Source organism: Neomonachus schauinslandi, chromosome 9 (genome assembly GCF_002201575.2).
Source record: "Neomonachus schauinslandi chromosome 9, ASM220157v2, whole genome shotgun sequence".
Classification (NCBI taxonomy): Eukaryota; Metazoa; Chordata; class Mammalia; order Carnivora; family Phocidae; genus Neomonachus; species Neomonachus schauinslandi.
This window is the reverse complement of record NC_058411.1, coordinates 4,159,392-4,186,952: the sequence shown is the minus strand read 5'-3', so window position 1 is coordinate 4,186,952 and position 27,561 is coordinate 4,159,392. Positions and strand designations below refer to the sequence as shown.

Genomic DNA, 27,561 nt, shown 5'->3' with positions numbered 1-27,561 from the left:
CTCCTTTCATCACCATTTCCTGATTTGGTCCTCTGGGGGTGCCCTAGGCCAGCCCATGCCTCCTCTGGATGCCCCAGCCTCAGCTTGGCACAAAGTGGGGTTCAGTAAGAGTATGTGGGATGTCTGTTTGGGCAGGTGAGTCAATGAAGGAACCGCCATACTTGTGATGCTAGACGGTAGTCTTTGGGGACCAAGGAGCTTTAGGCAAGGGTGGAGGGTGGATTTCATTTCACTGAGGGGGAGTGGGCATTGCTCCACTCCCAGCCCCATTTGAGCTGGGCTTTGCTGGTCCTGCCCCTTCATTCACTCAGGCGTCCATCCCGTCATCCAACAGTTGATCCTTACTGAGCGAGCCCACGGCCCGGCCCCGGCTCGGCCCGGCATCCCTTAGCGCGTCCCTTGATGGCCTCTGCCTCCCCGGGAGGGCTGGCCGGGGGGTGGCTTCTGCTGAGGGCGGCCTCATGCTGTGTCATGTGCTGGAGCAGTGGCCTCCGGCTCTGTGGAGAAGGCCGGCAGAGGGGTGTGAGGGGTAGGCCTGGTCTGCCTTCCTTGGGCCAGTTGGCCCCCGTGACCTTTAATTTAAACCCTGGAGCTCACTTGAAGCTGCCCATCACCAGGGCTCTGCTCCCTCCTGCCCCCTCTGCCTCCGACCCCCATCCCGTAGCTGAATGCTGATGGCTGCCCTGGCCCCCTGCCCTACAGCTCAGGACTGAGGCGGTGGCACAGGAACCGCTGTGGTGTGTGTGCCCCTCGGGCTCTGGCCACAAGGGTCTCCCTCTTGAGTTGGGGTCTGTGACCTGGAGCTCTCCCTCCACGATGCCTTCCTCCCTCTGGGACTAAATCTAGCCCCTCTGCAGCCCAGGCGATGGCTGGGAACCTCCAGGGAGCTCTGCAGGCTCTACCTCTGCCTGGTTGCCCACCTGCTCCGCTCTGTCTGGTGGCCCGCTTGACCCACCTGCAGCTCTGCTTGCCGTAGTCTGTCGCCTGGCCTGACCTACATACCCCTTCTCCTTGCCCGAATCACTGGGCTCCTGACCCTCTGGACCTCAGCTGTCCAGCCCTCTGCCTAGCTGGTTGGTTTTCCTTGCTGAGCCCACACCTGTGGTTACCTGGCCCTGCCTGCTTCCTCCTTCATCTCCCGCTTGCTTGCCTCTGGGCCTTGTGTTGGGTCCAAATGCCCCTCCTCCAGCCTAAGGAGCCCCTTTCCCTGTGCGGCCAGACCACTGGTCCCCAGTGCCCATGGGACAGGCCCCTGCTGGCATGCCACCTCCCCCAACCATCCTCGGATGCCTCCTCCCGTGGTGGGGGGGAGCGACCATGGCTGCAGCCAGACTTCTGTCCTGCCCCTCCCCATCCCCCCAGACCTCTTGTCTTGTCCCACTGGGTGTTAGCCACAGCCTTTGCCTGTGAGTCCTGGGCTCTGCCGTGCCCCAGGCCTTACGGCTGGTGCGGGGGCTGCCGTCTAGGCCCGTTGCTTCTCCTTCACCTCTTCATGTCATTGCTCATCTCCACGAGCCACCTCCTTCCACCAAAAACCACGCTGCAGGTGAGACTGGGCTCGATGCCTTTTCTTGTGTGTGTGTGTGTGTGTGTGTGTGTGTGTGTGTGTGTATAGCTCTTCTGGAGTGCTAGCCTTGTCGTAATCCTGATTTCCTGCCTCTCCTGCAGGTCAGCCCTGTCCTGGGCACACCGGCTGCGACCTGGCTGGGGCCGGCCAAAGAACCAGATGGAAGAGGCTGAAGCAGCCCCTGGAGGACCACTGGCCTGCACCACCGAGCCTGCCTTGCTGCCCGTTGCCTGACATCTCAGGCCCAGCCCCGTGCCTCTCCACTTCCTCCTGGTTTGGGGTGAGTTTCTTGCTTTCTTGGGACACCAGGATCTCATTAGTTTCAGCTCACACATCTCTATTCAAGAATATATACATTTCGCCTGGGGAGGGGGCCACTACCAAGAGTGAATCTTCACCAACCCCGCGGCCTCGGGGTCTGCAAGCTGCCTGGAGCCAGGATTGTGGCCACATGGAGCCAGCATGGGTGGGGCCCACCCTGGGCAGTGGCATGCTGTGGGCCAGGCACGGTAAGTGAGGGGTGTCCACAACTCTGGCGAGAACCAACTCAGGCCAGGCATGCAGTAGGTCCCCCGTGCAGCTTTGCTAGGCACGTGAATGAAATGAAGAATGGTGCATTTGCCCTCTCTGGTCTCCGAGGCCTGGCCAGAGGGCCAGCATGGAGACGTGGAAATGGGAAAGCTTGTCTGTCTGTAGAAAGCCTTTCTCCCTGAAAGCCAATGCAATGTCAGCCCTCGTGAGAGTGCTGGGTTCTCACACACCAGGCTTTGATAATGTCCTTTAATCACAGAGTGGTTTTGAGTGAGTTCTTCTCTTGGCCCCTTTTCCTCACCCCTGAAATTGCAATGAGATGGGAATGTTTGGGTCTGTTTAAATAAAATCAGTAATGGTAGAGAAGAAGAAAGCAGAGGATTACAGCCACACAGTTCACGCCAGAACGAGTCATTTGTTTATCTGTGCTTTACTGATTCAAGACGCATGGATGGAGCCATGGGGGCTCAGGGCTGGGGCTCTCCTGGGGTGCCTAAAGCCAGCTTTGCTTCAAGGACCGGAGGGTCTAGAGGGGTTCCCTGGGGGTTCCCACGCAGTTACGTGGCCCCTGTGGCAGCTAAGCAAGGTGGACAGGAAGTGAAGGAAGCTCGGCTGAGGGCACTTTCCTTTTTTGGGTGCCAGGAGCCGACAGCGCAGGGGGCCGGGCTAGCGAGGCCAGCTCTGTGCCTGTGGGGCCTCGCGTCCAATGCTCCTGGGGTAGCCACTGGGGTGATGGATGAGGCCAGTTAGACTCCTGGGGTGGTCCGGGTGGGAGATGGGGAATGGCCTGGCGAGGCTAACTCAAGCCCACAAACATTGATGGAGACTCGGGTGGGTCCCCCAGTGCCCTTGGACCAGATGCCAGCGTCCCCTTTGGTGCCCACACGCAGGGTCTGTGGGAGGGCAGGCGATGAACAGAGCAGGGGGCCCCTCCTCCTGGTGCCGCAGACCCCCGCGCTCCCCGCGCGGTCCTGGGTTTCTAACTCAGCTTCCGTAATGCCCGTTCATCCCACAGCGGTTTCAGAGCCAGGTCTGCCTTGCCCTTCTCCACTGAAAGGGAGATGGGGTGTGGATATTATTTTTAAACAAAACCCGTCAGTGTGGACAGCAAGGGGCGGAGGTATCTGAACCTGGGGACCGTTGTCTTTTGCCTGCTTGTTTTTGTTCCCTGGAGAGCTAGTCAGGCTGCCTTGAGGCGGGGAGTGTGTGCCCAGGGCTGAATCCAAGGAGGGGCACCAGGAAGGCTCTGCCCTGTGATATTTACTCCATAGCTGGCATTTGCTGAGCCACTGCAAGCAGAGTGACGTGGCAGAGAGAGAGGCCTAGGAAGGAAGGTTTACATAGGACAGGATGCAGGTCTGGGAGGGGCGGGGGGCGGGGGTCGCATCCGGAGCTTGCCAGACGGATCCGCGTAGCTAGTCTGAGCCAAGTGCCCGTGGTTTCTGGATTCTTCCGGAGGGACATCTCAGCGCTCCCTCAAGGTGGGCTGAGCTGAGGGCCAGAGTCAAGGTGAAGGCAGGTGTCCAGCTCGCCCCAGCCCCTGCCAGCCCCCAGCCCCTCATCCTCCACCGCAGTGTGGGATGGCATCTCTTTGGGCCTAGTTGTATTTCAGGTACACTTGTGAGTGTTCCGTCTCAGGCAAATAGATGTTTTTGTGTGTCACACGTATTTTGGGTTTTGTGTGTCACTAAGCAGAAAATAAAGACTAGATCAAGTATTCTTCTCAATTAAAGGAGTTAAAACAGAACATCATAAATCAGCCTTGTAGTCGAACATCCCAGGCGTTCTTAAGTGTTAAAAGAAATGATCATTTTCAGGAAAATTCTTTTTTGGAGGGATTGGCCCATCCCTGAGCAGTAAGGGGTGGGTAGGAGCCCCTGACGGGCCCGACAGAGGGCAGAGGGCCCTGTCACTGTGGCGGGAGGGGTTTCTCTGTCCATTTGTTACGAGCGAGGCTGGTCCCCAGGGCCTGCCTCTAGCTGGATGCTTCCAGGAGGGCACAGATGTGCGGAGGAGATGGTGGTCTTGTCTAGAAGCTGGCGCTCCCATCCCACTGGACTCCCCCTGGGTGGGTGGGAAATGGAGCCCAGAGCAGAGCTCAGCCTCTGTGCTCATGGAAAGACACAGAGTGCCCCCTCGGCCCCGTGTTTTCCCACTTGCAGGTTGCTTGGGGGGCCTCACTGCAGCTTTCAGGGCCCCTGACCTCGTGCCTCCTGACTTGTGATTCAAACCCCAAAAGCATTTCCAAGCACATTTCTCCAAATAATGTCCAAAACCTGGCAAGACTTAAGGGCAACATGATGCATGTGTTTCTTATTCGTTTACATGAAGTAACTTCAATGTGTTTTTTGTGAGCAATCTGACTTCCAGAAAGAGAAAAAAAATCGACCCATCTTTAATGAGCTTGCTAATGAATTTTTCCTTGAAAAGAAGAAGGCGGCTTTACACAGAAGGGGGTGTGGAGGGAGACAAATTAAGGTTCTGAAGGGTTAAAGGGCAGTGGGCGATGGAGAGAGCAACACTGTCAGCGGAATTGAGAAAGGCCTGCAGCTCTGGGGGCAGTTTCTTTTTAGAAGACCCGTGTTTAACACAGTGTGAGTCCGTCCCAGGAGCGGTCCCCCTTCCCTCTGCTGCTTTGAGTCCTGTCCTCTCTCCTAAATGGCGAACAAGGAAGCATCGCCTGGTCTCCCATCTCTGGTGTGAGCAGATGGAAAATTCTGGACAAGAGTTGTATCTTCCCAAATGAGGCCATCTCCAGTGTGGGGTTCCCATTTTGAAAGGGAGACAGGAGTGTGGGCAGGGAAGGAGGGACAGCTCTCTCTATGGTACCTGGTTCCAAGGGGGCAGCCCCGAGTCCTGCATGGCTTCGAGAATTCGGGCCCTTAGGGTAGTCTGAGGGATGGGCTGTTGCAGAGGCAGCTCTCGTCCTCAGTGTGGAATGAGTCCGTGTTTCAGAGCCAGGAAAGAATTCAGAGAGCCCTTGGGACTCTGTTGGGAGGAGGTCTGCCCCCAGAGGTGTCCCCCCACCCCCTGGCCCTGGCACCCTACACGCCAGCAGGACAGAGCAGCACCATCGAGAGGGGTCCCAAGTTCATTTGGATCCAGTGGAAGCGAGTGTTGGTGGGGGAACTCCTCATCTGTGCCAGGGTGAGAGACCCATCTTTGAGGAGCCCATACATCCTGGAATCTCTAGTGCCTTCTGGATTTTAGACACTCGGCCCCTTACCCCGGTCTTCACTGTGGAAAACTGATCCTTCTAGCCGTGCATTTGGGAACTGACTGATGAGAAAGTCTCCAGAAATATCTGTGTTTGTCTTCTCAGCTGCCCCTTCCCCCAAGTCGCGGGCTCATGAGGGTCCAGGGGCCAGAGCAGGTGCTGAGGAGCCGAGGCTGGGGTGGGCCCTCACTTGGGATGTGTGTGGGAGGGGAATTAATCAGGGGAGAGGAGGCTGGTGGAGGGTGTAGTCGTGGGTCTCTTAATTGCTCTCCAGTTTCTTTGGGCTTAAAAACAATCCAGATGGAGAGTTCTTAAGTCCCCCACCCTGGGGGTCTGGGCAGAGAAGGCTGCCCACCACCTTTTGCCTGGCTCCTCCGAGCAGTGAATAGGGTCTTTGGCAGGGGCTTAAGGAGGAGACTCTTAGCCTGGGAGCTCCCAGGGCCGTTTGAGGCTGAACAAAGGCGCAGGCAGAAAGGAATGTGGGGGCGCCCCCCATGGAGAACAGCCACCTGGGGATAATCGGGAGGGCTGAGTGCACATGAGTTTTCCCAGGTCCTGTGAATACATTCTTTCAATAGAAGGTGCCTTTTCTTCAGATGAAAAGGAGAAAAGCTCAATCACCTTCCCTGGACCAGAGTGTGTGTGTGTTCCCTCGGGGGCCGCGGTGGCCCCTTCCTTGTGTGTGTGTCGGGGGCTGCGCCGCGCAGACAAGAGGCTGCACAATGACACGGTTAACCAGTCACCCCTTCAGCGCAACCTCGGACATGCTCATGCTCCTTGGCTCTAGGGCTTCTCTGCAAGTTTCTCAGGAGGAAGAATCCTTGCGCCTCTGCGGGTAAACAAGAATTGGATCAAACCGGGCCTGATGCCCGAGAGAATGCCAGACAGGCAGATGGGGCCAGGGGAGACTGGCCTCCAGGGTCAGGGGGAGGGGGCCGGGAGGAGGGCCGGAGGGGCTGAAGGCTGACCACGTGTCTGTGCCAGCCCTGCGGGCCCCACAGTGGGGTGGCTCCTGCCTCCCCCCGTCCCCGCCCCGTCCCATTCTCCGGGCCTGCCTGATACTGGAGGCAGAATCGTTCCTCCCAGCTTAAGAAACTGGGGGCCGGTGTTCACAGTTAAGGAGGATGATGGGGGTCAGCACGGCTCACAGGCCCTGGGGCAGCCCCGGGCAAGGGGACCCTGCCAGATGGAGGGCAAAGAGTTTGCGCCACCACGGCCCCCAACTGTCCTGAGGCTCTAGCCCCTCTGGGGAACTGGGGCAGAAATCCCTGCCGTGAGAGGAAGGAGTCCCCATCTCAGTCTTGGCCGGTGCTTCTTGCTGCTGGCTTCTGGGCCTCAGTTTCCCCATCTGTAAAAGGAGGCAGTAGCCTGTCAGCTCTGCATATTCTCTAAGGCAGAAGGAGCATGGGATGTCAGTTTGGGAAAGGCAAGGGCCCTGTTTCACCAGAGGGGGTGGTGGGTGGAAGGCCTTAGGTGTCCAGACTGGGCCCCCACTAGCCTCCTGGCTGGGAGCAGGGCACACTCCCACTCCCTAGGACTTGTCGGTCGGAGGAGAAAATTCTGAATGGGTGCTCTGGACACGGCCTTTTGGAGAGCTGGTTCCAGCCCATGCTTAGCCCCAACTCTGGGTGTGGCCTTGGATCCTGTCTCTAGCCTTCTGGCCTCAGTTTCCCCATCTGTAACAGGGGGCAATGCAGGATCACGGTCAGCTGAGGGCCCTTGGAGCTCTGGGATTTCCTTCCGGCTGCTTCAGTGGTCCTCTGTGGTTTGTTTATTTGCTGGGTCTTTAGAGTCCGAGGGTCAGAGATTGCTGGTGCCCTTCCATCCCACCCCCTCTGCTTTAGAGAGGACACAGAGAGCAGAGAGGGCTGGTGCCCCATCTCGGAGAGCAGGCCCTGGTGTGAAACCTGCTGCCGGTGGCTGGCTCCCTCTTGACCAGCACGGGCAATGGGGTCGCAGTCATTAGGGAGTCCCCATGGTCAGCTTTTTGTGAACAAGATCCCCATAGCGCTCACACCCCAGTCTAGCTCCCAGGGGCTGCCTGCGCACTCCGGGGCCGGGATGGCATTTTACGGAGCATTTTTCCAAATGGGTGGGCCGCCGGCCAAGCCTGGAAAACTTTCCGGGCTGTGGAGTGGTCGGTGTGTAATGAGACTGGCCCCGTGGCGGCAGTCCCAGGAGAGTGTGGCTGGCCATGCCATCCCCTGTGGCTCACCCCGTGCCCTTTGGTCCCGAGACCCTGGGCAACACCTCTGTTGGTGCCCTCGCCCGCTCAGCTGAGAACTTCCTGAAAAAGCCACCAGGGTGGCAACTTCTGGAAAAGTGCTCGGTAACCAGGCCCGTGCCAGCTGCCCGTCCCAAGACGCCTCTAGCTAGCCCTTTGTGCTTCGGCATGTGCGTGGTAAATAAGCTCACAGAGCCCTCGGTTGGTCCCGCACCTGGTTATTGCCACGGTGGGCTGCAGCCTTTGTTTTGTGACCTTGGTTGTTATAATACCTGGGAACTGAAATGAGGAATCGAGAAATTGCCAGCCTCAATTAGACCAGCGACTGCCTTTCCCGAGGCTGCCTCCACCACTCCAGCCATTAACCGTAAACATACACCAAATAGGCCCTAATTCTCTCTAATTGCCCACTCCTGAAGCAGAGAGTGAGGTTCCAGGAAGAGGCATATGTAAACATCCTCTATGGCCCGGCCAACTGAAATTAGAGGGCTGATGGGGGCCGGCGAGAGAGGGGACGTGATTTCAAAAGATGTCCCAATTACCTCTCCCATTTTCATAAATGGGTCCATAATGTCCGGGCCCCGGTCTTCACAAAGGTACAGGAAATTAGCTTTGCAAAGAGCCTGTGTCTGTAAGGGAAGTTGTAGGAGGGTGGTCTTTGCTCAACAGGTAGGAAGCATGAGATCTGAGGCGAGGCTGATTATTTGTATAAACCACGGGCTCTATTTCTGGAAATCACCATTTGATTGAAAATAATCCTTTTGTGTCTTTCCTAGCACTAAACATCCATAAGTTCTTTGTACCAAAGGCATGCCAGACCCGTTAGGTCCTCTTGGCCTCCAGAAAAGAGTAACTTTTAAAATCTTGAGATGAAGAGCTAGACTTTTCTTTTTTTTTAAATTTATTTCAAATTTTTTTTTTTTTTTTTTTTTAATTTGAGAGAGAGAGAACACAAGCAGGGAGGAGGGGCAGGGAGAGGGAGAAGCAGGCTCCCCACTGAGCCAGCCAGGAGCCTGATGTGGGGCTTGATCCCAGGACCCTGGAATCATGACCTGAGCCGAAGGCAGACGCTTTTTCGACTGAGCCCCCCAGGTGCCCCAAGAGCTAGACTTTGCTAATCCTGTGAAGCCATGGCGGATGTTTCTGGGGCGTCCACCAGGGCTCCCTGCATGGATCATGAGCTCAGGGCAGGCATTTAGGAGGCCTGAGATCAAATGCAGGTGGCGGTTCTTTCCCTGGACCCTGTAAGGAATCCGTGTGTTTTCCTTTGGCTCCAGACAGTGACTCATCTCTGCATATTCTCCGACACATCTGTTACCGTCCCAGCCCGGCGCTGCGTTATCATAGATCACGGCCGACCCAGGGCTGTGCTGCACGCAGCTTTGAAACCAAGGCACGACTTGGCCAGCACTGCGTCTTCACAGAGCAGCCTGGAGTCTGCATGAAAGTTAATCTGGGTCCGTCAGGAGCTCCGGGGGCTCATGGAGCCCCGGGGGCAGAAGCAGGAAAAAAAACCCCACAGATGCCCCGAGCTACCTGATTTGCTTGGTCCTATTAAACACACCAAATACTACCCCCCACCCCGTTATTCCCACAGGAAGTGGCAGTGCCGGGGGGTCTGACTGTGTGTTCAGGGTCTGGAGTCCCATTGTCACCTTAGGACTGTGGTCACGGGAAGGGGGCCACCCCAGGGGCTCACAGGCTCCCTGGGAGGGCTGGAAACTATCTCAAGTGGTATCCAGCTCCAAATGGGGGACCCAGAGCGTGTGCATCACCAGAGTCTGCCCTTGGTCATCCACTAGCTTATGACTGTTTGGTTAACATTTATTTTATTTTTTTAAAGATGTTATTTATTTATTTGAGAGAGAGAGAGCATGAGAGGGGGGAGGGTCAGAGGGAGAAGCAGACTCCCTGCTGAGCAGAGAGCCCGATGCGGGACTCGATCCAGGGACTCCAGGGTCGTGACCTGAGCCGAAGGCAGTCGCCCAACCGACTGAGCCACCCAGGCGCCCCATGATTTTATTTATTTAAGAGAGAGCATGAGGGGGGGGGAGGGTCAGAGGGAGAAGCAGACCCCCCGCCGAGCGGGGAGCCCGAGGCGGGACTCGGTCCCGGGACTCCAGGATCACGACCTGAGCCGAAGGCAGTCGCCCAACCGACCGAGCCACCCAGGCGCCCCATGATTTTATTTTTTTTAAAGACTTTTGGCTTTTTGGTTATAAAATCAACCGGTTGGGGGGAAAACAAGGTTTGGGAGGCTCAAGGCCAGGGAAGGAATTTTTAAGAGGATTTGGAAGCAAGAGGTGTACCCCACAGCGTCCCGGCCAGGTCTTGGGAGGCATAGACAGTGGAGGGGACCCCACGGGGCTTACGTCGGGACAGGGGGAGTTGCAGAGGGCCTCGTCCTACCTTGGGGCTCCCTGCCTGCACCCTCTCTTGCCCCGACCTCTGGCTCTGCCCTCACCCACCTCACAGCGCTGTTTAGACCTCAGCTGTGGCAGGGCCACATTTTGGCCACACCTCCGTACCTTCACTAGACTCGACTGGACGTGTGCTCCAGATCAGCTCACTCAGAAAAATCTGTTTTTTTTTAACAAAAAGTCTTTTTTTTTTTTTTTTTTTTTTTCCCCCCCTGAGCAGCCTTAGGTTTCCGGAAAAAGGGAATGGCAAGGACAGAGAATTCCTATCCCTGCCCCTGTCCCCGATTTCTCCTGTCACTAACGGCTTGTGTTGTGGGGCACGTTTGTTACAACTGATGAGCCCATCACGGATGCGTCGTTATGAGATAATGACAGTGCTCATGTCATTCTTTGGGTCCCCTCTTTTGTCCTGTACAGTCTGTGTGTTTTGACAGTAACTACCGTTACTGGATTCACTTTTTTTTTTTTTTTTTTTAACTTTAAGGCAAATGCTTGAAACACAAGGCTTGATGTGCCTGGACACAGCTTTTCGTGGTGCTGATTAAAATGTGAACATAATTATCAAAGTGAAGGTACCTCTCCAGGCACCACGATCTTCTGTCCTCTGATACGTGCGCCATGGTTTTAGGACACACTGTCCATTACAGAGCCCCCAGCCCGTGGCCCAGAGCCTACTACTCTAGTCTTACCCACGCTCACGCCACGCCCCGTGGGCTTCTGCCTGAGCACGCGCTGTGCCTCAGCACTGCCCTTCCTCCGTGGTGGGATGCCCTTCCAGGGAGTCTTCTCCCCACCCTTTTGGTGTCCGGCTCAGCTTTCATTCATGCCGTGGCTCTGAATCTTTGGGCTCCACAAGACGGCACTTAGCTCCATGCGTAGCACTCAGCCAAGGGCTCTTGGGGCAGGAGCCACGTCCCCGCCTCTGGGCCTGCACCCGTCTACTGCGTCTGTAGCTGTAGCTTGGGTGGGGAGCCTGGCGGGTGAGTGAGCACGCGGGCCAGGGTGCTGAAAAGAGAAATGCGTGATTTCACCAATTCCACACTTGCTAGAAGGTTGGGGAGTCCATGCTTTAGTTGGGTGAGGTTCCATCCCAGTGACCCCATGCTCTCTCATTCCAGTTGAAGACACTGTCCAGAATCCTCCTTGGAAGGAGAGCCCTTGACACACGACCCAACACCCTCCAGCGTTCAAATCGTAAGTTGCTGGAGTGTGGGGGACACATCTGTGGGCTCGTCGCTGAGGGTGGGGGGCTGCCACCCAGAGCACATGGCCAGGCGAGCCCTGTGGGAGGGCCTGGTGAGCACCGGCCAGGGGGCCGCTCTCGGGGAGGTGGGTGCCCAGCGAGCCAAACTGATTGCCGACCCGGGGGGCTTGTGTTCTAAGGCAGGACCCCCAGCCTCCTTGTGTTGTCTCTGTGGCAAAAGAATTCTATAGGCGGCTTCGAGTGCCGGACCCCCAAAGAATTCCTCCTCTCGCTCCTCTCAATGAATGGCCCTTTCATTATTGAGTGTCCCTTTGGCTCTTGTGCCCCAGGGCAGACTAGGATGGAAGTGCCCTTGTGAGCTGGGGGGCTCTTCAAAGGGCCAAGGAAAAAACGCGGGCCGAGGGACCAGCCTCTCAAACGGGCTTCGAGCTCCAATGACCTTCGCTCACCCCCTTGAAATGTCTGGAAAACAGAATGGGCAGATTTTCTGTCTTCAAAGTTTCCGGCTAAACCTCTTCAAGTTCTTTATTGTTTGGGACTGAGACACTCAGCAATGGTAATGGGTAGTTTCTTTTGTATTTGCCTTGAAAGGCCAAAATATTTTCATATTGCTACAGACAAAGCCGTCTATTTAGAAATGAACGCCATGTCTGTCCTTTCCCACTGGGGAGACTATGTACGACGTGTGTGTGTGTCTTTATGTACTCTAGGGTCTTGAAACAGGTTTCTCATGGGGATGGCCATTCACTGGGGTCCAGGGGGACACGCCTGCCCTGCCAAGGGGGCCTGGGGAACCCGGCCCTAATTGCACATCTGTCCCAGTTGGTCTAGGATGTGAGCCCCGGGAGGGTCCAGCTGCACTAACATTGACTCTGCCTCTGCCTGCATCTGCCACGTGTGTGTGTTAGGGACTGTGGCTTGTGCCTTGGTGGTCAGCTTGGTGGAGGAAGCAGGAGGGTCTAAGATACTGTGGATGTTCTGTTTCTCTTGTCGGGAGGTCATTTCCCGGGTATCTGTTACATGATCCAAATAAGGGCCCATGGATGCATGAATGAAGGCAGAAAGGAGTGGATCAACAAATAAATAGGTAAAGAAGTGAGCAAGCCAGGATGAGAGTGCCATGAACGAGATCCCGTTTGATGCCTAAGACATTGATCTCTAAATCAATAAAGTATTGAATCACTGTGTAAAGAGAGCCCCACATGAGCTGATACTCAGTCCTCACGGACCCAGGAATAGGTGTAATGCAAATAGATAGCGCCTGAAGTTTACCAATAAAAGAATAAAATGTAAATAGAAGAGAGAATGACCAAGGGGTGGAAATGCAGAAGCCGGTAGCCACAGGCCTGTGTCATGTGCTTACATAGTCGCTAGGAGGCTAGATCTTCTGTGAAGTGTTCTGATCACAAATGATAGCAATGATAATGATCCTTCTGGGCGGGAGGAAACTTCTGGAGGTGATAAATAGGTTTAGGACAGGATGGCGGTGATGGGTTCGTGGTGCACACTGTGTGTCAAAACACAATTAAAATTAAAAAGCATAAAGAGAAGGTCACTGAAAGGACTCCCAAAGCACTGGTGAGAACAAGAGGATGAGTCCCATCAAAATAAGCCGGTGCAAGAGAGGGAGAGAGGGAGCAGGTGATTGAGAGGGAGAGAGAACACGACAAAACATAAATAGTAAATGGAAGGAAGAACGAGCATTTTCTTAAATTGGGGGATGCACAAATATATAAGGAGGACTATGTCAGGTGATTGTAAACCAGGAATTAGGACGAGTCCACACGTGGGCTCCTGGCATAGACAAATAATTAGCAGGCGAAAGTTCAAAGAATAGGTAAAAAAAAAAAAAAAAAAAAAAAAAAACCCAAGAAAAAAAAAAAAAAAAAAAAATATAAAGAAAAAATAAAAAAAAAAGGGAAAAAAAAAAAAAAAAAAAGAGAGGACCCAGGACACCAAAGAAGAGAGTTAACTTTTACTAAAAGTTGTCTAATTCCAGGCACACATAAATAAATAAATAAATACAGAAATGAAAGAAAGCCAAAGAGAGAGAGAGTGAGCAGTGGAAACTCTTGGACCCAGATGGGAGCATGGCCTGAGGGGCTTGTGTCCCCCAGTCCTGGGAGCTGAGTCTGTCCTGTGAAAGGATAAAAGAGAGAATAAAGTAAAATGTCCAAATAAAAATCAAGAAGCACGGAAGGAAAAAGGACAGGTTGTCGGTCCAGAAATACAGGAATGGGTGAATACGTACGGGTAGACGGTGGTAGGATTCGTGGTGGAAAGCTGTCATGCAGCAAAGATTATGGTGAGTCCAGTTCTACAAGCCAGGGTGCTATCAATAAAATAAGAAGTCTCCAAATCAACAAGTAATTCAGGATCCAGAGAAACAGACGGGGCGGAGTAAAGGGGAGCCGGGCCCATGGGCAGCAGGGTTGTCATTAATCCCATCTGGGCCCCAAAGCCCCCGGAGAAGGAAGACAGGCAAGTGGAGGGGAGAAGCAAAGCTGAGCAGGAGGGAAGAGCAGCTCTCAGGGTGTGGGTGACCCAACAGAGAGATGGGGGTATAGGTAGGGGATCCACAGGAGAGGGTGGGCTCAGACCGTGGATCATCATGGGTCGGAGTCTGGGCATTCACTTCCATTAATAGTGGAGTAAGTAGCTGAAAAAGAAAAAGAAAACAGGAAGGGAGAATGGTCAGAAGGAAGGAAGGAAGGCAGGCACCCATGGAGGAGCTGCAGGGGTCAGGGATGGCCATTTGCAGGTGGCATTAGGATTCATCGGTCTGGGCGACTGAGCACCAAAGATGCAAAGAACGCAAGAAAGGAGAGAGACAGAGAGAGAAGCAGGGGAACGGGCTGGGCTGGGGCAGACGGTTGACTATAGATTAGCATGTTTGCAGTTAGGTGTGTTTGCCTCCAGGAGCATAAAAATAGGTACTTAACTAGTGAGAAGGACCCGAGGGATCCATGAGCACCCTAGGGAAGGAGTGAAGGAGAAAAAAGGTTTGTGTTAACTGATGAGGAGGGTGCCTCATTTCCAAAAGAATGAAAGGCAGTGAGAATGATTGAAAGGGTGGGAGAGAAAAAAAAAACCAATCAAGATGGGGAAAAAAAAAAAATGAAAAAAACTATAAAAAATAATAAATAAATAGGTCAAACAGTTAAGTGTAGGAGAGGGAAATGGCTTAGCATCAATTCATCCACATTCATTCAGATCTGGGGCCCCAGAGTTTATAAATGATAAAAACAAGACCATAAATAAAAAGACCGACACACGTAGGTATGCGAGAGGGAGGCTCACGCTGGATCCAAGAACACGAGCAGGCGCCGTGAGCCCAGAGTTACGACTGATTCAAAACTGGGCTCTGGAGACGGTGAAATGAATCCTAAACCAAATCGGCAGTACGAGGAATTAACGAACAAAAGGGAGCCTCCCGTGCGCGGGCGCTGCAAAGGATCTGGGAGCCACAGATTATGGTTAATCCAATTCTGTGCACCTGAGGTCCATAAATAAAAGAATAAATATTGAAATAGAAGGGTGACAGAAAGAATGAATGGACACCGGAACGACTGAATTAGAAATGGAGATGCCTGGGACAGCCAGGAGAGCGCTGCCCTTGGGATCTTCGAAGACTCATCGGACTCCGTGCACCTGAGGCCCCCTCCCGCCCCCAGCCAAAAGATGCAGGGACCCAGCGCAGAGGGGAAGAGAGAGGAGAGTGGAGGGAGACTAAGTGAACAAGGAAGGGGGGGAAGGACACCAGAGAAGGGCACTGTGGGTGTGTCCGAAGGAGCAGGCTCTGTTAGGATTAGCCACGAGCTCCTCAGTCCTAAGGGTTTCTAGAGCAAGGGAAGTGGAGGGAGTGGAAAAAGAAGCGAAAGACGAAAAAGGGAAGATAATAAACATGAAAACAACCACAGTGACAAATGGAGAGTTGGGAGAGCTTGTCTGAACAGGGATTATAATTAGTTTACATACACTCTCCTTAAATAGATAAATGCATTACCCCTTTCAGAGAATAAATGAAAAATAAAGGAAATACCCAGCCCAAGGACAAGGCTGCATCTTCTAGCACTGTAATAAAATAGATGCAATGGAGGCCCATGAATGAATGAATAAATAAATACCTTAAGTGTAAGAGCTGACTCAGTGCCAGGAAGAGAGACTGCAGATGTGCACAGCGGCGTGGTGCTCGGTGTGCAGGGGGCGGGGGGGGGGCTTACCTGGCGGTTCTCTCACAGGGGAGCAGGAGTGGAAAGGAGGGCCCCGGGTGGGGGGGAGTGGACTCATCCTCTCGTGGGGAGGAGCGATAGAAAGTCAGGAAGGTGAGATTTGGGAAGAAATACAAGAAAGGAATAGGGAACAAAAATGCTGGATGAGCACATAAATAAAGCTTGTGAAGGGAGGTCTGCACGCCCAAGGCTGATTGTGGAGGCCCACAGATGAGGGAATTAGGTGTAAAGGGATGAATGGAGGAGGAACTGGAAGGGATGGACGGAGGGAGGAAGGAAGGAAGGAACAAGGAAGGAGGAAGGAAGGAAGGAACAAGGAAAGAAGGAAAAAAGGAGGAAGGAAGGAAGGAACAAGGAAGGAGGGAGGAAGGAAGTAGGAAGGAGGAAGGAAGTAGGAAGGAGGAAGGAAGTAGGAAGGAAAGAATAAGGAAGGAGGAAGGAAGGAAGGAACAAGGAAGGAGGAAGGAAGAAAGGAAAGAATAAGGAAGGAGGAAGGAAGGAAGGAAGGGGGAAGGAAGGAAGGAAGGAACAAGGAAAGAGGAGGGCAGGTAGGCAGGCGGGCAGGCAGAAAGGCAGGGGCTTCTCTGGCCCTGAGTCCAGGCAGCTGAACGAGAGGGTGAGAGGAGGGACGGCTCTTGGCCTGTTGTGTGCTTGGTGCGAGCACTTCGCCTGGCACGGAGGAACTGGCTCAGGAAGACCCTGGCTGCGGAGGGCCAGGGCGCTATCCTGGCTGTGTGGGCCATTTCACCTCATTTCTCTGATCCTCAGTTTCCCCATTGGTAAACTTGGAAGGGCATCAGCTTCCTGCTTGGATTGATCGTGGGGGCAAATGCCGTCCCACCTGTTGGCAGTGCCCTGTCCACGGCCCTGGGTAGGCGGAGGGGCTCGGGCCCTGGGCCTTGCAGAAGGCTGTGTGAACCAGGAGTGTGGGGCCGGGTGGGTGTCTTGGCCCCTCCCTGGGCTGGGTCACCTGTGAGGGAGGCTCTTCCCGCCAGGGGGCAGCAGAGGGCAAGGGAGCAGGAGGCCCTGGGGCTCATGGGCCCCGCCTCTGGGCTGTCCGGGTGTGGCGCCACCCTTATGCAGGGGCTGTGCAGGTTAGAACCGGGCCAGGAGGGCCTGAGAAGGTTGACCCAGGAGCCCAGTGACCCAGGTGCCCAGAGGCAAGTCACCGGAAGCCTTGTTCATGAAACCTTCTGAAATGTGCCCAGGTGCCCTCCAGCCTGGTCTTCTAGGGGGTGGGCCGCTTGCCCTTCTCAACGGGGGGGTGGGGATGTCTTGCGCAGGTGCACCTCGGCCCGGGGTTGCAGACGTGGTCCCGGGATCCCGGCCCCCTTGACATGGCATCCCCAGAGCCCGTTTCAAGGCCTCACTGTCTTCTCGACTGTTTTCCGATGTCCTCTGTATCTGGGCAGAGATCGCGTTGGGGTGTGTGTTGGAATTGTCCTCTCTCCTCCTGACCTGCCCTCCTGGGGCCGTGGCAGGTCGGGGAGTTCGTTTGTACTGACGTTTCTGACCCCAGGGACTCCCTGGATCTGTCCAGTCTCCGTTCTCTGTAGTGGACGGGGTCTGTGCAAGTTGTCTGTTATGTGCCTGTTTGTCTGCAAAAACTAGAACCGAAGTCCCCCTCGAGCTCTCAATTTCTCTTTGGGACATTAAACCAAAATTGGATTCTTGACAGTGCCCTGAGCAGGGGGAGCCATCTTGGCCGGAGCCTGGGTGCGTGGCTGGGAGCACGAGGAACCCAGAGGAGCCGGGTTGGGTGGGGCTGGCGTTGGGGCTTACACCTGCAGTGACTTTGGACCCTGGGTGGGAGCAGGCGCGGGGGGAGGGGGGGCTGCCGCAGTGGGGGCCAGCCATGCTGAAGGTGTTCACTCGGGGCAGTGAAATGGGGGGCACAGGATTCATAGCTGTAGAGTTTGAGACAGGACGTGAGGAGGGAAGTGAGGGCGGACTGGGTGACTTCCATGCCTCTCGTGTGGCCCCGAATGGAGGATGGAATTTATGCGTCAGGAGCCACCCTTCTGTGCCTCCAGAATCACATGCCTGGGCCACGTGAGCAAGGCCACATGGGCCTATATGCTGGGGCTGCAGGGCTCTGCTCTCCTTCCCCTAGGAATCTGGGGGTTCTGGGCTCTGCCTCAGCCGGCCTGAAGCCTGAGGGGTGCACTGGCACCCTGAGACACCTGCTAACACAGGGACCCCCAAAGAGCTTCCCTAACCAGCCCACATATCACCCTGTGGACTAGGGTGGGGGCGGGAGGGGCCCGGAGCAGGGAGAACCCTTATGTGGTTATTTTAAGTCAGCTGAGGAGCAGGAAGACTTTAAAATGTTGGGTGTGCAGTGGGGGGGAGGAGGAGGGGGCCACAGCCAAATGCCCGGAAGAAGTAGAGGAAGAGGGACATACCTCTAAGGGAGCCTTCTCCCCGTGTCTGAGGGGCTGTTGAGAGGTCCCAGGGGCTGGAAATGGGCCAGTGGGAGAAGCTCCAGGGAGACTTGCGGGTGCCCCGATGGGTGTGTGGGTGGGGATCCAGTGGATTGTTTGTGTTCTCAGGAATGCACAGGGCATGAGGATTGTCAGGTCAGGATGCGCAGAGTCTTTGGCTCTTAAGAGTTTTAAATCTGCTGTTCTAAGGGTCTCCGTTCTGGGGTGCTGAGATTCAGGACATGGCTTCCCCCCTGTCACCCCTCCCCACCAATGGCTGCAGAAGCCAGAGTAGGATTCCTGTGGGGGCCCCCATTTATCCCAACCAACCCATGAGCTCCGAGTTGGGATCTCAGTGCTCCCCTCTGATCAGGGCACATCTTCAGTGTGTTTTTCTTTCTTTTAACTTATTAAAACAAGACCAAATTTTCTCTCTTGGACTTTGACTTTTGCATGCACTCCATGCACAAATCCTTCCCCTGGTGACACCAGGAGCTCTATTTAGACTCCTCTGTGACTCCCAAATCCCTCCTCGGGAAGCTCAGCCTCAGGACTGACCTTCCAGAGGCTGGAGGCTGGAGGCTGGGCCTCAGGGGCAGACAGGCCAAGGCCCCCCTTGTGTTCCTAATGTAAATGGTGTGGATGGCACATGACCTAGAGCGGGAGGTCACCCATCACCCTGACACGTCATGCCACTGTCTTTCTCCCCTTCACATTCTTGTCTGTGGGCATACTTTTATTTATTTTTTTTAAATGGACATCTTTTTTCTTTTTTTTTTTAAATAAGCATCCAGTTTTTAAACCTTGCCCTTTTCACCACATGCATCCTGCGTTTTCCATGCAATATTTTTGTCATCAGCGTTTTTCTTTTCTTCCATGGAAAAAAATATCATCGCCTCACTGGCTGTGTCGTGTCCCATCGAGTGGTTATATGCCATCGTTTGCAATGCTGACCTGCTATTGTTATGTATAACTCATCTTTTTTTTTTTTCCCCTAATGCTATGAATTCCACCACGGCGAATGGCTTTGCGCACATCAATTTTTTTCATTCTTACGAATTGCTTTCCTTCACCCCGAAATGACCATTGCTTCATGGCATGCCAGTTTCTCCTGCTAGACTGTGAGCCCCTTAAGGGCAAGGAGCTTGCCAAATTAATCTTTGTACCTCCAGTGCCCGCCATGTTGTGAATGCTGCATGGATGGCGTGCCGGGTGAGACGGTCGAAGGATGAGTGAATGCATGGATGCTGAATGTACGACTGGCTCTCCTAGGGTCGAGCTTCTTGAGTGAAAGGCCAGGGAGTTTGTATGGGTGTTGACTAATTTCCGAGGGCCTATAGCATTTTACAATGTCCAGTGATGTATTAGCATTTTGTTAAGATATTGCTAGTTTATCTCTGTTAAACAGTGTTTTTCTGTCATATTAACTTGCATTGCTTTGATTACTAATGAAGGTTGAGCATTTTCACATATACTTGTTAACCAATTGTATTTTCTCTTCTGTGAACTGTTTGTCCAAGTCCATTGGGTCATGGCTTTCTGGTGAGACTGGTCAAGGATGGAATGGGTGTCCTTGGGATGCAGTGAGCCCTCCGTCACTGGAGGCATTCAAGGGGCAGGCCAGGCAGACACCTGATGAGGGTAGTTTAAAGGAGATTCACATAGCAGGTGTGGGGTTGGTCTAGATGGTCTTGCAGGTCTATTTGACTAGGATTTGCTTCTCCCTGGAAATGGGGGGTCGGGACATCTTCCATTTGGCAGCCTGGCAACATGTAAGATGGCATCCCCTGGGTGGGGGTTCATGCATTTATGATTTATAAACTCTACACCGCACCCTCTGGAACTCTCGTGGGACAGGAATATCTCTTTGACCCTCCGAGGTCCAGGTAGCCATGCCTAGCATCTCGTGCAGTTAGCTGGTGACTTCTCACCAGCCCTGACACCCAGCCCTATTTCCCTTTGAGGAAGCCAGCCCCCTGGACCATCATTTTCCACCTCTTAGGGAATCAGGAGAGGCCATCTGCTGTCCTTTTCATTCCCAGTGTCCTGTGATGTGTGAGCAAATGTCCCCGAGGCCTTAGATGGATGGCACGTATTGGATCAGGACTGGTGGAGAATCCTTCAGGTTTTCTTCAGTGGGGCAATTAAATTTTGTGATCCGAGCAGCAGGATGGACCCCATGGTCTTCCTGGGTTTCCCCTTGTGCCCCACTACAAACGAACCTCGGCTCAAAGGCCATCGAGACCATTTGGCGAGGGTGTGTTCCCCGCGGAGAGCTTGCCCTACCTTCCAGAACAACCCCTGCCCTCAACAGGGAGCTGCTTCTTGCCGCCGAGCCCCCTCTACTATAGCACTGAGCGATGTTTGCCTGCGTCAGAATTAGTCACGCACATGTCTGTCCCAGCATCGAGGCTTGGGAGGCCAGCAATGACTTCCAGCGTTGATTTAATCCATCCATCCATTCATCTGTGCATTTGGCCTCCATTTCTTGACCTGGTGCTTTGGCCTCTCCCTTCCCTGAAAGCAAGCCTTTTCATTTTGGGCGGGCTGTGTACCTCCACGGGCTGTGGTCATGAAGCGAACGCCCTTATTAGAGCTTTCTCCTCCGGGGTCACTGCTCTGAGCACGTCCCAGCTGGACTCATCTGCCACTGTCACCCACACGGCTTCTGTCCCCATGGTGCTTTCCCAGGCATCACCCACCGCGGCGGGTCCAGGGCCGGGGTCCGAGAGGGCCCCCCACCCGTGAGCGGAGGTGTCCTCCCCAGGCCGCCCTGCCTGGTGCATGGTCCCTGCCATGAGCTTTGCCTTCAGCCTCTCTGCTTCCCCCACCCGATGGCAGTGGTTGTAATTCACCCCTTCATTCCTTCATCCCTTCATTCTTTCACAATCGACAAACATTTCTTCAAATTAGCTAGTGCTATACTAGAGTGGGCTCCCAAGGACTCATCCCCGATTTCCTCCTTTTGGAAGACAAGACGAGCATGTCTGCAAGGGGCCGTGTTTGTGTGCTAGCAAAAGGCTCGACCCTTGGTTCAGCCCCAACTTCGAGATCCGAGTTCCGTTGGAAGTTTGATTGCCCTCCCCGACTTTGTTCCTTACAAAACTAGGTTGATTGGTAATCAGCAAACCGTGTCCCTGGGTGTTCAGAAATCATAACCTGTGTCCTCAAGAGGCCAGAGTGATGGCTAGGGGGTCTGAGATGAACGGCTGCTTCCGGCCGTGAGCTGGCTTTTAAGTCATTAGGACACCCTGATCTTGCCCGGTGGTGATCTTAGAGTCGTTCCTGTCCCTTTCGAAATTAGTTAATGCTGGGCTCTATTTAGAGAAAACTGGGAGAGATGATTGCTCACGGAGGTGATAAGGAGCATGCCCTGTGCGGGGGTCTGCACAGAATTTTCCGTTGGCAGACCTGGGCATCCAAGACACATGGTACTTCGCAAACCCTGGACGTGGCCCCAAGCATTCACGTGGGTCCCAGGCACCCCCCCACCCCCACCCCTTTAGCTCACTGCTGCCCGTGGGGGACAAGGCAGAGGTCTTGGGGCCTCTGCTTAGAATTCTGCTGTGTATTCATTGCATTGGAGAGAGGGCGTAGTGAGCAAAGCCAGGACCCTGGAGCTGGACAAACGTGTGTGGTTTAAACTGACCGTGACAGCTTGAGTCTGTCTTCTGGGACAGAAGCACCCACCTCGCAGGGCTGTTGTGAGGATTGCTGTAACCAGGGCTTTGAACTGGGATTCTGACCAGGTGGTGCGCGTGCCCCCGGGGGCTGCTGGGGGTGGGATGGCAGGCCAGGTGGGGCAGCCTGACTCAGCAGGTTAGCAGGGAGTGGCTTTGCTAGACGTGCAGGGGCACCATGGGGTAGGGTGCTAAATTGCTTTGACATTGTAGGGTTAGACAGGAGTAATTTTGGCAGGGACCTTTATGCCGGGGGCATGGGCCTCTTTGGGCAACACCCTTGCCCCCCCTGGGGTACGCGTTCACGCTCACCTCTGTTAAAGGTTGGAAGCACCCACTGGGTCTTGCCTACCGCTGTGTCTGGCCTGTGGGCGGCACTTACACACGACCCTCCCTCCGCAAGAGATCTCTCCTGGCAGTGTCCTCCCCGCTGAAATATTAGGCAGCAGCCATCAAAGACACCGCAATGTCCCCTCTCTCAATTAACTTTTGGGCTCAAATGCCAGCAGCCTGGGTGCCTAACACAGTACCAAGCCAGTGGTAGGGGTCGCCTTCCATTTTTGTTGAATGGATGCATGGGTGAATGGCCAAATAACGGATTGTAACCAAATGCAAGTGGCAGATGTTAAAACCCTTACTAAGAGTTTGTATTTCGCTCCTGATTAACCTGTTAACAATTGTTGTATTGTATCTTATGGACTTCTGTATGACTCGTGTTGTTTGAAAACCAGGATTCTTGTTTGGGGTGTCGTGAGATGAAACTTTTTAGCTGTCTGTGTTCTGTGTTAGGAATTAGAACCCGGCAGACCCGGGGGGCCACCTAACTAACTGTGCAGTGCTGGCCAAGTCACTTCTCCTCTCTGACCCTTGGTCTCTCTCCTTTTCTCTGATGGGTCACCAGAAAGCTCCCTCCACTGGGTGGTTGGGAGGCCAGGGGCTGGGTCAGCTATAACGGAGCTGATCAAACGCTGGCGCTCATTGAGGATCGTCGTATGTTGGGGGTTGTCCGGCAGGTTCCAAGCCTTTGCGGGATCTAAGTGAGTTGAAAGTCAGTATTGATTTTATGCTCAGATTGTATTTCGACAGTCAATGGGACGTGTAAGACAGAGGCTGAGCGGTCTGCAAGTATTTAGCGAGTTGGCCCAGGGTAAATACTGGTTTGATTAATGAGTGACGGCTTTTTTCCTTCCTTGGAGCCTCCCCCCCACCCCCACACCATCCCACTTGCCATCCAGGCTGCTGCTTCTCACGTGGAGGTGGCAGCAGGCCTGGGGGGACTGCTTCGGGCTTGCTGTACCTGTTCATGCCGTGTCTGATGGTGGGGGCTTCTGCAGACACCTGTGTGTGCCCCGGGTCGAGTCCGCCAGGCAGGAAGAGGTTTAGAGGGGCTTCTGCTGATGTCTTTGGGGACATCTTCTTCTGCCCTTTAGGGGAAAGGCCCCTGTGCTCCTCATTTCCTCACCCCTCTTCCTTCTTTCTCTGGCTGTAAGGTGAAGAAATCGGTCTGCAGTTTCGTCTGGGGGCCTGGAACCAAGCTGGGGCAGGGCTGTTAGCCACATGCCCTGCAAGCTTCCTGCTTGGTTGGGGGTGTGGGCCCGGTTTCTCGATGAGGGAGCTGAGATTCAGAGAGAGCTGGGGATCAGAGCCAGGGCTGAGCAGTCCTACCTGAGGAGCTGGTGCCCTTTGACCCTGCCAGCCAATCTCTCCCAGTTACTGTGGCCGGCCTCTGCTGGCCCATGTGTACCTGGCCCTGCCCCTGGCAGGGGTCACAGTGCGCCACAGCTCAGTTGGGTCCCAGTGGGCCTTGGAAGCTTGGCTGCATTTGAGAAGATATTAGGGGTCATTTTGGGTTGGGGGGTCTCTTCAGGAGACCCCTGAGTTTCTTTCCTGGCCCTCGTCTCATGCTTGTGAGACAGAGCATTCTGCTTTGTCATCCCCAAACGCCATCTGCAGCCCCAGCCTCTCTCCTGTCCTGCCCTCCCTCTGTGGAAGCCTCACTGGCCTCCCCTTCTTTCTGCCTCCTGCGCGCTCTTTATGGCCCTCACTGCTGTCCACCTGATCAACTCTTTCAGTTGCCTGAGATTTTACTGTGAGGTCTGGCCTCCAGCCCTGTGCGCCCGCCTCCAGGAGCTCTGGCACCGGACTCCCCGGTACTCCCCTCCCTTGGGCTTAGCTTAGGGGGTCCTCGCTGTGTCACTGTTTGCCGTCTGCCCCGTGGACATCACACATCCTTGAGAACATGTCTGAGCGGAGGGGGGCCTTGCCTCGGTGCTCCCGAGGGACCCCACGGGAGGGACAGGTAGTAGGCCCCTCCTCCCAGGGGACTCTGAGTCTATGTTCAGGTGTCTGCTCCCCGATAGGCCTCGGGCTCCTGGAAGCTTAAGCTTGTGTGTGACCCAGGATGAGGGAGTCTCCCAGGGGCCCAGTGTTGACAGGTCACCCACCCCTTGAAATGGGCAGGGCTGGGTCCCCGTTTCCTGAGGGCCGGTGAGGGAGTGGAGGTTCAGTGGGGTCACAGCCAAGCTGTCGTTGAACCCTTACTCTGAGATTTGTGCTTCTCTGACCCTTCACTTCACTAGTAGGCGCCTAACAGATGCTCACTGACTGACGAGGCAGGGTTTCTCATGGACGTGAAGAACTGAATTGATGGTCGGCTGATAGGCAAGTTGAATCCACATGTGTTTCTTTAGGAGGAAAGTGTGTTTTTTTGGCAAAGACTCTTCAGGGCAATTCCTGAGGGTCTCCGCCTATGGTGGGGGCTCCCCCCGGGGCAGGTGCAGCCCAGAGGAGGGTCCCTCCTGATAGAAATGTTTGTCTTCTGCCCATTTTTGAAGTATTTATGTCTAGAATAAAACTTCATTTAGGCTCAAGTGTCCTCGTTTGTGTTGTGGCCCAAGTGATTTTGATAATGTGGCATTTGGTAATGCCCAGGCTGGAGGGAGGCCCTGGTAACGCCCTCCTCTGTGGCTGGCGGTGGGCCCTGAGGGTGTGGAAGTCTCCACCTGAAACGGCTTTGTTTCCAGCCCTGGTGACAACCTGTATGGCACGTGCCGAGTCTGAGATGCAGCCGTGGGCACCCCAAAAATGCGGGGGGATTGGACTCCAGACCTTGGTTCCTTTTATCTGCTCTCACCCTCAAAGCACAGTACCCGGGCACAAGTTGAGGGATGGGACCCTGGAGGTCTTGCTCTTTTGAATTCTGGTCCTGGTGTCACCGTTTGCCAGGACAGTGGCCTTGGGCAGGTTACAGGCATCCCGAGTCTTGGTTTTCCCACCTGTAGAATGGGTACTGAATGATAATATCCGCTCAAAGGACGCTGGTAGCCCCCGAGTGCAGGCTGCGTGCCTTGCTGCACCCCATATGCTGGCTCTGAGAATCAAGGTCTGGGTTTGAGGCCACTCTGGGGCCTGTGTGTGTGTGTGTGTGTGTGTGGCCTGGCCAAATTTTTGCTCACCTGTAACCTGGAAATAGTCACGTTTACCTGGCACGGTTATTGTGGGATTCAATGAGATTGTTGATGTGAAAATAAATGCTTTGTTACCTGGCACACGGGTGGCCTCGCCCCTTGTTCTCTGGTGAACCCTGGGTCTGACCACAGTGCCCTGCGGCCTACGGGCGCTGGTCACAGAAGCTCTGTGCTCCCCAGAACTACAGTGGCCCAAGCGGCTGGTGTGCGGAGTGGAGGGCGTCAGGGAAGCACGCGGCCAGCTCTGGGGAGGCAGCGAGGGAGGGAAGGGTTTGCTTTTAAATACAGAGATTTAGCAGGGTCAGAGGGGGTGGGGTTGAGGCCAAAGGTGTCGGGGGTGGGGGTGGGATCAGGGAGAACTTTTAGAAACCCTCAGAGGATGGGGAGGCTGATACTTTAAACACCCAAGTTTAATTGGCAGTGGTTTGGGCAGGATAGCTGGGGTGGTGTTTAGAAAGGCCAAGAGTTGCAGATTCTGGGTTAATGAGGTGAGAACCTTCAGAGGTCCCGGGTGCAGGAGGGTGTCGGGACTAAGGGTACGCTTCTGGAAATCTCTGCAGGTGGGGGAGACTGGGGAAGTGGTGACGTGTGAGAGCCCAGAGATCGAGGGGCACTAGCTAGAGGGGGCAGGAGCTGGTGCCTGGGTGCTCCCCTAGCCCCCCAAGGCTGCTGGGAGCCGGGGCCTTCTCCCCGTGGTGTCCAGTGGTGCCCAGTCCCGGGGGCATCTCTCCTCTCCTCGCCCCCCTGGCCTGCCTGTCTGCATGAGAACTTGTCAGCCAGTGAGACCGGGAGCGGGCCCCTTCATCTGCACCTGTGTCTCTCCCAGCCTCCGCAGCCACAGGGACACCCTGCACACGCTCCTGCGGGACAGGCCGGACCCAAAGACTCTGCACCAGGGCCGCCCCCTGCGAGGAGGGGCATGCCCTCCCGGTCTCTCCTTGCGTAGCCACCCGCCCTCTGACTGATGGACTGCACTGATCTGAGGCTCAGACACGCGGGCTGGACCCCTACCCACCCCTCATGAACCCTGAGACTTGGGGGAGCCACCGAGCCTTCACTTGTCCACACCTGAGGAGTGGGCTCGGACACCTACCTCACAGGGTTGTTGTGAGGAGCGAGTGATGTGGTTTGAAAGCGCCTGACCTGGGGCTTGGCACACCCTTTTGTGCTCTCAATAAATGTGTTTCTTGCCTTAACAAAAACAGTGATGGATGTGCTACTAATATGAGGAGGGCTGAATGTCGGGTGTCCTGTCTGGCTGGGGCTGCTCTCATCCAGGGCGTGTGGTGGGCGGGGAGGGCAGGGGAGCCAGCTCTGACCTCCTGTGGTGGATGCGTGTTGGGGTGAACTAACTCGGGCTGGTCCCCTTCCTTCTAATGGTTTGGGGATGTCACGTTCCTTTCCAGAAAGGAATGTAGCTGGGGAGTGGAGGAAGTCTGAGCTGAGCACAGCGTTGGGGGTCCCAAGAGCCCCAGAGGGGCTGCCCCCAGGCTGCGACTCTTCCTCCCCTCCTCCTGCACTCCCCGGGCCCAGCAGGAGCCAGGCAGAGCTGTGGTCCTGCTCGAACTGACGGTGAGTGCGTGGCCAGCCTGGGTATGACCCAGGGCCAACGCTCACTGCACAGGATGGTTACCGAGCTCAGCGGGACCCTGAGGAAGCTGCAGGGATGGAACCTCAGACGCAGCCGCTGTCCCCCCCTGGCACGGGCACCGAGCCTTGTGCCTCCGAGACCCAGCTCAGGAAAGTCAGACTGTTGGCTGAATGGTGACGGAGAGGAGCAAGGGCAAGGGACCTGTGGACCCAAGTCCACACGGAGTCCTGGGGGCTGTCACACCTGGCTTTGCTGGAGCAGATGAACTGGACATGCAACCAGTGGGAAAGGAGAGGCTGACCTCTGCCACTGCCACCATCAACACCGAAAGTCACCACCACTGCCACCTCCATCACCTCCTCCTCCTTCCTCCTCCACCTTCTTTCTACCTCTTCCTCCTCCTACTTCCTCCTTCATCACCTTCTTCTTCCTACTTTCTCTTCCTCCCTCCTCCTCCTCCTCCTATTCCTCTTTCTTCTCATCTTCCTCCCCTCCTCCTCCCCCACGCAGGGAGGTGCCTCAAGAGAACTACAGGAGAGTCCCACCATGGGGCTGAGCATGGGGCTGAGCATGGCCCCTTTGCAGAAAGAACCACCTTGGTGCCGATGGCCATGTGTCAGCCAAGGAGACTTGACCCCAGTCCCTGATGGAGATGATGAGACTCATGGTACAGAGTATGGTCCAGGCAGCATGGAGACAAGAGGAAGATGGCCTCCAGAGTGTGTCCCACTGAGATGAGTCCATTCCAGCCAAGGTGGGGCCAAGGAGCCGGGAGAGTCCTGCCCATGGTGGTCAGAGCCCCAGCCTCTGATGTCGTTCAGCTGTCCATGATGAAGGGCCTTCTTGATGTTCCAGAGCTGAGACCCTAGATCCATCCTCTGATGACGTTCAGATGTCCATGATGAAGGGCCTCCTTGATGTTCCAGAGCTGAGACCCAGCTCCAGCCTCTGATGACGTTCAGATGTCCATGATGAAGGGCCCCTTTGATGTTCCAGAGCCGAGAC

At 54.9% G+C, this 27,561-nt stretch overlaps 1 long non-coding RNA gene across 1 annotated transcript; it reads left to right on the top strand.

Annotated features, from left to right (window-relative positions):
* Positions 1 to 1,236: 1,236 nt before the first annotated feature.
* LOC110571565 lies at positions 1,237 to 26,150 on the top strand. The gene is made up of 4 exons (XR_002479791.2): positions 1,237 to 1,546; positions 1,669 to 1,847; positions 11,078 to 11,153; positions 25,792 to 26,150. It is a non-coding gene; the product is annotated as an uncharacterized LOC110571565 (long non-coding RNA).
* Positions 26,151 to 27,561: the final 1,411 nt, after the last annotated feature.